The sequence below is a fragment of the Suncus etruscus genome, chromosome 18, assembly GCF_024139225.1.
Source record: "Suncus etruscus isolate mSunEtr1 chromosome 18, mSunEtr1.pri.cur, whole genome shotgun sequence".
Lineage (NCBI taxonomy): Eukaryota > Metazoa > Chordata > Mammalia > Eulipotyphla > Soricidae > Suncus > Suncus etruscus.
This window is the reverse complement of record NC_064865.1, coordinates 19,319,038-19,330,589: the sequence shown is the minus strand read 5'-3', so window position 1 is coordinate 19,330,589 and position 11,552 is coordinate 19,319,038.

Here is an 11,552-nt window from a genome sequence, read left to right as displayed (position 1 = left end):
TTGCCTTGCATATGGCTATCCCAGGTTCGATCCCTAGCAGCCCATTTGGTCCCCTGAGCACAAAACCAAAAGTAAGTCCTGAGTACCACAAGGTGTGGCCCCAAAACAAACACAAGAACAAAACTTGATTCCAAGACTATCTTGTAGGTGGGTTATCTCTCCAGAGTCTCTCCCCACTTCTCCCCTGCCCTCCTCTCCACACCAACACAACTGAAGCAAGTTTTTAGTATGGCAGTTGGACTTGGACCCGCCCCTTGGATACCTCCACTTGGCAGTTGGACTTAGACATTCTCCTTGGATGCTCCAACTATAAGACTGTTAGTTAACCTGGACACACCCCTTGGACATGCCCCCTTACCTGTAACTCTGCCCCAAACTTCCTGTTTCCCTAACCTCTTCTTTTGAGATGTAATCCTACCTGCTGATCAGACCTGCCCACACCTGGGATGGGGCGAGCTGTTTGAAATAAAGAATGAAAGGGTCTGGCAGGGAGGGGAGGCAAGAGAGAAGCAGCAAAAAGGACAAGAGAGACATGGCTTAGGAAACAGGCCAGGGAGAAGCTGTTTGGCAAAGAAAGCAGAGAGCAGAAAGACTCATGACAGAGAAAATGCCATGGAATAAAGCAAGCTGACTCTGATGAAACATTAACTGACTACTTGTGAATTATTTCTCCCCTGTTACACTGCTTTATCAGACTTATCTGCCTGAGGGATTAGAAACACAGTGCCTGGGGTGGCCTCACCCAACACGAGGACTTTATATATACTTTATATTTTTAATCTACGCTTGCCATGCCACGTATAAAAAGAACTTAAGCTGTTGTGGGGGAGCCCAGAATAGTGACCAGAGCAGTGCCTGCTGGCTCTCAAATGGGGTTGTGGAGGGAAAGAGATAATGCATCGGAGAAATGCTGCCTGCTTTGCATCTATTCCATTTTATTTCTTCTCTGAACCCCACCACCACCACATCTGGCCAGTGAATTTTCATCTAACTCTGAAACCCCCAGAAGGCAGCAGGTCTCAGACACCAGGTGGAATAAAACGTATACTCAGTTTTTTCTCTTCTCTCTCTCAGTCCCAGGTGGTGGTCCCTACATGTTGACATCCCTTGGTGGGCACAAGGCCCCACCCAACAACTGGGCCTCATAGGTCCCTGCGAGTCTTGCAGCACTGGGCCTGGCAGCCTTGGGCCTCTGCAGCCTGCAGCCCTACAGCTCTGGCAAACTCAAGCTGCTGCAATTTAGCATTCCTGCATGAACATGAGCACAATTACAGCATCCATTTCTCTCTTTCCCTCCGTCTTTGTCCATAGCGCACGTCTGTTCATAATCACAACCATAATTGAATTAGCAGTGAGCAGTACACTTTCCCCCAGTCACAGGATAGCCAAAGTCATAGATGATGCCACGTGGTAGCCCATGGCTGATGTAGTGACCCCTATTCACTTGGCCTCAAACACCTCTCTCTTCCTTGAAGAAACCAGAGATCTGTCTCTCATCCCATTCTCTTTATGACTCTTTCTTGGGTTTCTCTGTGCAAGTTTTTCTTCCCAAACTTATTTTTTTTTTTTTTTTTGCTTTTTGGGCCACACCCAGTGATGCTCAGGGGTTACTCCTGGCTATGCACTCAGAATTCACTCCTGGCTTGGGAGACCATATGCTACGCCAGGGAATCAAACTGCGGTCCGTCCTAAGTTAGCACATGCAAGGCAGATGCCTACCACTTGTGCCACTGCTCCAGCTCCTTTTCTTATTTTTTTTAATTTTTTTCCAAACTTATTTCTTTTTCTACCACCCAGAGTAGGAAGATGATACATATTCTGCTTTCTGTAGGGTTGGGGGTGGCGAAAGGGCAGGCCCTCTGTTTGGCAGGTTTTTGCCAGTTGAGAGCAGCAGAAAGAAACGTCTGTTGCCTTCTTGGGATTCATGACCATGGTTTTCCCGTTACCAGTTCACTCCCCGCTCCTTTTTTTAACTGTGGGTTCCCCGATTTAGTTGGTTCAGTACACTTAACACCAACACAGTGACTCAGCATCCTGATTTCCTCTGGAGAGAACATTTCCAATAGGGCATTTTCATCACCATCATGCTCAACAGCATGATTCACAGAGGGCAGATTTCGGCATGGAGTACTGAAGAAGTCATTGTTTTCAATCACCCAGCCCTGGTGTCCAAAAAGGGAGAGTTTGCATACACTGCATGTTCAGTTCTTCCCCTTTTCGAAAGAAGGAAATGAACTTGTGGAAAAACATCTTGACTGAACTGGTCTGTGCTGGGAAGCAAATATGCAAAGAGACGTGGGAAACTTAGAATGTGGCCAGTCCCTATTCGAAAGGTTCCACTGGGTCAAGCTCAGACCTCTTAAAGAAGGAGGTATGGTTTCAGAAAGGCAGTACAGAAAATAGTGTGTCAAAACAAGCACAGTTATGTCAAGAATTCCTCCCAGGCCAGAGAGATAGCATGGAGGTAAAGCCTTGGATGCAGAAGGTCAATGGTTCGAATCCCGGTATTCCATATGGTCCCCTGAGCCTGCCAGGAGCGATTTCTGAGCATCGAGCCAGGAGTAGCCCCTGATCGCTGCCGGCTGTGACCCCAAAACAAACAAACAAGAACTCCTCCCAATATCTGCCCCAGGTTAGCAGAGATCTGAAGGGAGAAATTCTAGATTCTGCACAAAAGTTGAGGCACAGGAGAGGGCAAGGAAAAGGACAAGAGGGACAATGGAAACATTAGTGGAAAGAAACATGCACTGATGAAGGGGTGAATGTTGGACATTGTATGACTGAAATTTAATCATTGACCACTTTTTACTGTGTATCTCTGAGGATTCCATTAAACTTTTTACTTTAAGGGTAAGAGCAATAGCACAGCATGTAGGGCATTTGTCTTGCACTCAGCCAACCTGGGTTCGATCCTCAGCATTCCATACTGTCTCCTGCACATTTCTAAGAGTGATTCCAAGCACATAGTCAGAAGTCCTGAGCATCACTGGGTGTGGCCTGAAAACAAAAAACAAAAAAAAATGGAAGAAAGGGGACCGGTGTGGTGGCACTAGAAGTAAGGTAGCCTTGCCAGTGCTAGCCTAGGACGGACCGTGGTTCAATCCCCCCGTGTCCCATATGGTCCCCCAAGCCAGGAGCGACTTCTGAGCTCATAGCCAGGAGTAATCCCTGAGAGTTACCGGGTGTGGCCCAAAAACCAAAAAAAAAAAAAAAATGAAAGAAAGTAAAGTAAAGAAAGTAAAGGAAGGAAGGAAGGAAGGAAGGAAGGAAGGAAGGAAGGGAGGAAGGAAGGAAGGAAGGAAGGAAGGAAGGAAGGAAGGAAGGAAGGAAGGGAAGGAAGGAAGGAAGGAAGGAAGGAAGGAGGGAGGGAGGGAGGGAGGGAGGGAGGGAAGGGAAGGGAAAAGAAAGAAAGAAAGAAGAAGAAAAGAAAGAAAGAAAGAAAGAAAGAAAGAAAGAAAGAAAGAAAGAAAGAAAGAAAGAAAGAGAAAGAAAGAAAGAAAGAAGAAAGAAAGAAAGAAAGAAAGAAAGAAAGAAAGAAAGAAAGAAAGAAAAGAAAGAAAGAAAGAAAGAAAGAAAGAAAGAAAGAAGAGGAGATTTCACTTGGGTCTAACTCACAGGCACTCTGGCAAGAGTGTCAGAAGAAGGTTATAGAATAAGAGGACTGTAACATTTTTGTGAAGGTTTACTTGTAATCAGTTATTATTGTGAACTGTATTTGCTTCAAGATACAGCATCACAATATTCTTTGGCAGACCCACTACTGGCTGACTTTGCTTCTGCTCTCTGACATATAACATTGATACAAGCAGACAAGAGGACCAGAGCATAGCACAGTGAGGCAGGCATTTGTTTTCCATGCAGCTGACCCCAGTTTGATTCCCAGCACCCCATAAAATCACCCAAGCACCATCAGGAATGATTCCTGCATTCAGAGACAGGAAAATTTACCTGGGCATCACCAGGTCTAGCCTCAAACCCTGATTCTTTTACCCAAAAAAAGTGAGACAAGAGTTGGCCTTTTCCCAAGAATTTCTTTTATTCATTCACCAATGAAACTACTTTCTTTCTCCTTGATAAGAAGCCTTGCCCTAGGGCCAGAGTGATAACACAGACGTAGGGCGTTTGCCTTGCACGCAGCCAACCCAGGATGGACTCAGGTTTAATCCCGGGCATGCCAGGAGTGACCCCCAAGTGCTGCCAGGTGTGGCCCCCCAAAAAAATGAAGCCTTGCCCAGAAGAAGACATTCCAATGCCTTTAAATTTTTATCCAGAGGAAAATATGCAATTTAATGCATCCTTGATTGACTGGCACATGACATGACTCAACAAGGATGAAGTAGAAATGACCTGGCCCATGCTTGGAAGAGGATGGGGGCATTGCCAACAGTTGAAAGGTTGGTGGTTCCGTAGAGGGTATGCAGCCTAGACCTGAGAGAAATGTGACAAGCCAATAGTCAGGAGCTAGGATTTCACTTTATTGTCTCCCATGAAACATGAGGCTTTTTGTTGGGATCCTTTGGATAGGTGTCATATTGGTTTAATTGCAGAGCCATTGGATTTAATAATAATAAAACAGTGCCCATTGATTCCTAGAAAGGCAAGGTGTGAATCACACATGATCACACTGTGCTGCTCCCCAGTGGGAAGGGACATAAGAGTCCCTGACTAAAGGTGTAAATTTAAGCTGCCTAGGGTGACAAGCCAGTTTGGATTGCTACAGCAAATGGGTTCAAGGCCTGGAACACAATTTGGTTATAAACAGGATGCCCTTGAACTGGGATTGTTTTTAAAAAGCACCGATTTATGTAGAGTTAACAGCAGGCTGTTAAGCTTCTTACCCATGTGTACACACAAGGATGCCATTCGGGGATTCGGGGACCGGGGGGCTGTGCTTTATTGCAGAATTTTGTAGTTGCTAGAGTTTGGGTTGTTGATTTGTTTTTGTTTTTGTTTTTCTATCTTAGCTTAGCTGTGTGTCTTCCTGGGTGCAGGAAGTAAGGAACCAGAGATGTTTTTAGAGCTAGCGACAGCATTCCTTGAAAAGCAAGGACACAGACAGCAAATCTGACTGAGTTCCCTCTTGCGTAACAGCAAGAAAAACAACAATTTTGCAAAATTAATTTTAGATTTAACAAGTGGTGGTTATCTCCCACTTTTCCACTTGAAAGGTGGTCCTTGCTAAGAGAGATAGAGAGGGGAAATAGAATTTTATGGATATTCTCACATCCATCTGATGAAAAACAAAAGATAAAATTAGGATAAATCTAAAGAGAAAAAATATAAGATTTTAGAGGCAGGAAAAAGAGAATGAAAAAGGAAAAGTTGTAAAATGAGAAGCTTGAGTAATACAACAAATTCTGGGACAAAATATAAACATTCAGGAATGTTTTTGACTCCATGACACAATTAACCAAATTTCTAAAAAGTTGTAATGAAAGCCAGTAAGGCAGAAAAATGTTTTCCCTACATTGCTGTCTGATGCATGTGAAAAGAACAAAAAAATGTTTTGCTTTCTGACCATACCCGGTAGTGCTCAGAGTGGTACTCTGGCTCTGCACTCAGAAATTACTCCTGCAGGCTTGGAAACTATATGGGATGGCGAGGATTGAACTCAGGTTCCATACGCAAGGCAAATACCCTCCTACAGTGATCACTGTGCTAAATTTCAGCCATACAACAAACTTTTTTTGTTAGAACTGGAGACATGAGTACCTGCTTTGCATGTAGGAGACCCAGATTTAATTTTTTTTATTTTTATGTCTAACCATAGTTTATTAACTAATAACTAATTATAATATACAATATTATTAAAACAACCTGGTAAAAAATTAACACAGTATCTGAGTAAGTCTCTAAAAAGAATAACAGACACATGAAAATGCATCCATTATTACTTTGATCAGTAAAATGCAAGTCAAAGCAACAATGAGATATCACCTCACCTTGATAAAAATATGGCTATGATTGTGAAAATAGAAAGAGAAATTGTTGAAGAGGATTTGAAGAGAATCTTTATATGTGATGAGTTTGAAAATTGGTGCAATGGTAAGAAAAAGTGGTAACAAAATCTTTTCCAAAATTCAAAATAGAAATTCTCTACAATTTAATTCTATAGTTCTGACTGCTCACTGAAATAAAGGAAATGAATGTCTCATTCAGAAATATAATCATTAATGTGCTTATTGCATTATTTACATTAGTAGATAACTGGAATAACTAGACCCAGATTTAGTCACAGGACTGCATGATCCCCTGAGCAAAAATGAGCATCCAAGGACAGAACCAGAGATAACCCCTGAGCATCATCAGATATGGCCCAAATAAAAAACCCAAACAAACACATTGTTAGGAACAAAGGAGGCAGCTTAAGGGGTAGAACATTTGCTTCTAGATGCACTGCTTCAGTCCTATTCCAGGCACCACATAACTCACTGAGCACAGATGGGCATGAACCTATAATACAAAACGTTCTGCATTAGGTCAAGCTACCATGATTAACTTCAAAATAATGTCTTCAATTATTTTGTCCAAGTAGCATAATGCTAGACAATTTTTTAAATTTCTCTCTTTCATAGGGGAATTGGAGAGATTCTAAAAGAATCACTGACTTCTTGAATCCATCCAAATCCAGAATTCAAAATCATTCCTGGGTCTGGAGAGAAATATAATGGGGAGGGTATTTGCCTTGCACACAGCCAATCCAAGTTTGGCCTCCGGCTTCCCATGTGGTTCCCTGAGCACTAATAGGATTACCATATTTTCCGGCACATAAGACGACTTTTTAACCCATGAAAAACTTCTTAAAAGTCGGGGGTTGTAAGGTAGTCTCCTGCATCACTTTGTTCCTTAATTTTTTAAGCTTATTTTTATTTATTTTTTCCTTTATATATATGTGAGTATGTATATATATTTTTCTCTCTCTTTTTTTGGGGGGGTCTTGTTTCTGTTCTCTTTTCTTCCTTAACTCCACCTGTTTTGGTTCTGCTTGATACAAAAGCCTAGGTTTTGTCTAGCTCAGATCAAAACCAGGGCACAGGGAGGATGGAACCTGACACTCTCAATTCCCCCCTCCTCCAAATGCATCAGCAATATAATATAGCACCATGTCTTCTTCAAAGGGCATACTAAAAAAGGGGGAAATTTTACATATAGAAACAAGCTCTTATCTACTAGGGATAAGAACTCATACACTTTACAATACAGGGGCTCCTCCCAACTTGAACATATGTCATGTGGACCCAACTTAGATTCCAGGTGATTAGACAGCAACTGTCCAACCCCGAACCCTAAATCCCAGACATAGGACCGACACAGTTCTTTGCAACAGCTCCAGGAACCAATCTCCCTCTGGGACATTCCTAATACTGTTCTGACACCAACAGGTGCCAGTTTTGACTCCTGACAATGAGGAAATGGCAATAACTTGGTCTAACGATAAGATGGAATAAGAAGACATGTCATCCTTTGACCTGTACAAAAGCCAAATTTGCTATCTACAGAAGACTGATGGTGACAACCCTGACTGGGCACCAATAAAAAAGGCCCTAATCTAGGCCTTGGCCTAGATGATGTATGATATAATATATGTATGTATAATATATAATATATGTATGTATGATATATACAACGACCATTTCTAATTCCAGAGATCTGACTGAAACAACGTCAACCAAACAAATCTTTTGGAAACATAATGAAAAACTCTATCGTAGGGGCCCGGAGAGATAGCACAGCAGCGTTTGCCTTGCAAGCAGCCGATCCAGGACCAAAGGTGGTTGGTTCAAATCCCGGTGTCCCATATGGTTCCCCCGTGCCTGCCAGGAGCTATTTCTGAGCAGACAGCCAGGAGTAACCCCTGAGCACTGCCGGTGTGGCCCAAAAACAAAAAACAACAACAAAAAAAAAAAAAAAAAAAAAAAAAGCCCTCTATCCTAGGCTTCATCCTAGGATCAGGGCAAAAACCAAGACCACCAATTACAGAAGACTGATTAAAACAACAGGGATGAAACACAACTCTGAGAACCATAAAGAAAGACTCCATCCTAGGTTTCATCCTTTGACTTGTGCAAATACCAAGATCTCTAGCTACAGAGGCATAATTTTATCATCCACGACAGAATGGAAAGGACCTAGGGGAGAGTAAAAGAGCATGTATGGAGCCTGTAGCTATTCCCATGACAGTATACTTCAAGGGCGGAGAAACTCTATCTCTTAGGCCAAGGGAATTCCCTTTCTAATCTAGCCAATATTTACTATGCCTATGCATGAAAAAAAGAGAAGCACAAATTAGTATTTTTTAGTTTTGCTATTGTTGTTCTTTGATGTTTTTTTGTGCTTTGTTTTGTTTTTATTTTAGGACCGTGGTTATTGAGTGGTTGTTGTCTATATTGCTGTGGCTCTTTTCGAGTTTTTTGTTTTATATTTTTATCTTTTTTGTATTGTTATGTTTTTATTGTTATGTTTTTATGTATTATGTTATGTTATGTTATATGTTATGTTATATATAACATATGTTATGTTATATATTATGTTATGTTTGTTATGTTTTTCTTCTTTTTCCCCTTTCTTCTCTTAAATTGATAGTTATAGCCTCTAGAAGGACTCATTCCATTTATGCTTGTTTGATTTTTGCCCCATTTTATTTTATTTTTCTTTCCTTCAAACAGAACCACATAACTTTTTTTTGCGGGGGGGCCACACCCAGCGTTGCTCAGGGGTTACTCCTGGCTGTCTGCTCAGAAATAGCTCCTGGCAGGCACGGGGGACCATATAGGACACTGGGATTCGAACCAACCACCTTTGGTCTTGGATCAGCTGCTTGCAAGGCAAACGCTGCTGTGCTACCTCTCCGGGCCCAGAACCACATAACTTGAACCATCTTGTTCCGCCTCACAATGGAGGGGGAAATAATGGAGGGTACCAAGACCAAACAATTGTATGAACATTAAGTAGAAATAAAGAAATGATCATACTTAAACACCAAATCCAAAGTCAATGACAACGAATCGATACTCAATTTACAACATGCTAGACACAGAGGGGACCACTTATATTACCAGTCTGGGGGTAAAAGAGGGGGATATGGGATGCATGCTGGGAACAGGAGTGGAGGGAGGACAACATTGGTGGTGGGAATGCCCCTGATTTAAATTTGTAATCTGCTTTGGTCAAAATAAAAATTAAAAAAAAAAAGTCGGGGGTCATCTTATATACCGGTATATGGCATGCTGAAACTTAATCCAGCTTCAGGGATGAGTGATCGCACCCCCTCCCTTGTCGCATCTCATCCCGCTGCCAGGCGTCATCACTCAGTCCTCTGCTTGTCCTGATTTGTCTTTCAGGTTATACAGAGGAGCTGAGTTACCAAGCTCTGCATCTCACCCAGCCGCCAGGTATGTGTATGCAGCTTTCTGGTGCTCAGTCCTTTGTTCAGCTTTTATGAGACACAGGGGAGGCACTCTGTCTCCCTCTAGCTGTCCTATTGATCACTGCACCCCAGCCAGCTGCTCTTGGAGGAGCCCCATCTCCCTGCTCTCAATGTAGATCACAATTAAAAAATCAGTCACTCACTACAGATAACTACTGTAAAATGATTGTTGGCACTCCAAAGTCTAGCTTTATTAAAAACATACTGTTAATCTTTGAGGGTTCTACTCTTTTTCTCTTACTTTTTTAAATTTCCATTTGATGTGCGTTAAAAGAGAAATAGTCTTATACAGCAAATATAGCCCAAACCCTATATTTTAACAGGAAAAGTAAGGGATAGTCTTATACACCCAGTCATCTTATATGCTGGAAAATATGGTAATTCCTGAGTGCAGAGCCAGGACTAATTCCTGAGTATCAACAGGTGTGGCCTCAAAACCAAATAATTAAATAATTCCTGAACCCAGGGAGAGCATACATGCTTTGTATGCAGGGGGCCTGGGTTTGATCCCAGAACTGCCTGGTCGCCCATACTTCATAGGAGTGCCACCCCACCCCCACCCCAAGCATAGAGTAGCTCTTGAAAACTTCTAGGTGTAACCCAGAAAACAAAACATAAAATAAAACAAAATTCCTTCTCAGATTCAAAAGCTTTTCATTTCCTGTCCTTTATTTTTTAATATAATTTTTATTTTGATCATAGTGGCTTACATATTGTTGACAATAATATTTTAGGTACATATTTACATAAAATCAGGGGGGATTCCCATCACCAAATTGGACTCTCACCAACTGAAAGACAATTTGGGGGCTGGGGGAACTGGGGAGACATTTACTAACTTACAAACCCAAACAAAATACATACATCAGCCTATTTCTTTCACAATATTAACTGTTTATTAATTCCCTACTGGCTGGTTGTTTCTGTGGGCTCTGACTGGTGCCAATTAGTCAACTCGTTGCTTCTGCAACAAGTTCAGAAATGAGTCTGAATAAATGTGTTATGAGTGACACCAGGTCTCAGGTAAAGCTAAAAATTCTACTGACTTTGTGTTCAGAGCTGCCCTTGAGCTCAGCTACAACTGAATCAACTGAAGAACCTTGGAAACAATAGACAAGACAAGAAGCTACTTTCATCTTTGATGGACTTCATTGCAAGTAGATGTGGATGTTGCAATTGAAGATTTAGGAGGATTTGAGGCAAATGCCAACTGCCAAAAGGGCAGCTTAAATGAGGGAAGACATTCCTCTGAGAAGAACACTGATGAGCATCCTGAAACTCATAGTTTTCATCACAAGTTTCTCTTGATACACAATGGAGTCACATTTCTATGGACCCATGATGTGTTGAAAATGACTCTTCCCACGACGAGAGTGAGAGCACAGCGTTAGGGCGTTTGCCTTGCATGCAGTTGATCTGGGTTCCATCCTTGGCATCTCGTATGGTCCCCTGAGCCTGCCAGGAGCGATTTCTGAGAGCAGAGCCAGGAGTGGTCCCCCTGAGCACTGCCGGGTGTGGCCCAAAAACAAACAAAAAAATTGAATTACTCTTCTTGCCTGATCTACCCAACACTCAAGTTTAGTCTTACCTACATGGCAAATGCGCAGGTTTCTAACACTGGTCTACTGAAGGGCCAAATGCCCTTCTATATCAGGCTGGCTGCCAGGAAGAGTTCTTTATTTTGTGTTCTTGGACTTCACATTATCATCATGTGATAAATAGTGGGGTCATGTGGGTCAGACCTCAGGCAAGTGACAGGGACAATGGGAATTAATTTCTGTTGGTGATAATTGAAGGCCATTGAAATCATGATTTTACTGTGTAGACAATGTCAGACATTGGCTTTTCTTTCTTTTTTTTCTTTGAAATTTTTTGTCCACACTTAGTGGTCTTCAGGAAATCACTCCTGGCAATGCTCAAGGGACCCTATGGGATGCCAGGAATGGAACCCAGGTCAGCTATGTACAAGACAAGGGCTCTTCCCGCTCTACTATGGCTCCAGCCCTAATATTAAATTTTCTTAATATAAGTGAGACTGTAAAAGTGAGAGCAATAAACTAAAGTGGTTTGTGTAGCATCAACAAAAGAAAAACAAAATAAAGAGACAATGGATCTTGCCTTCCTG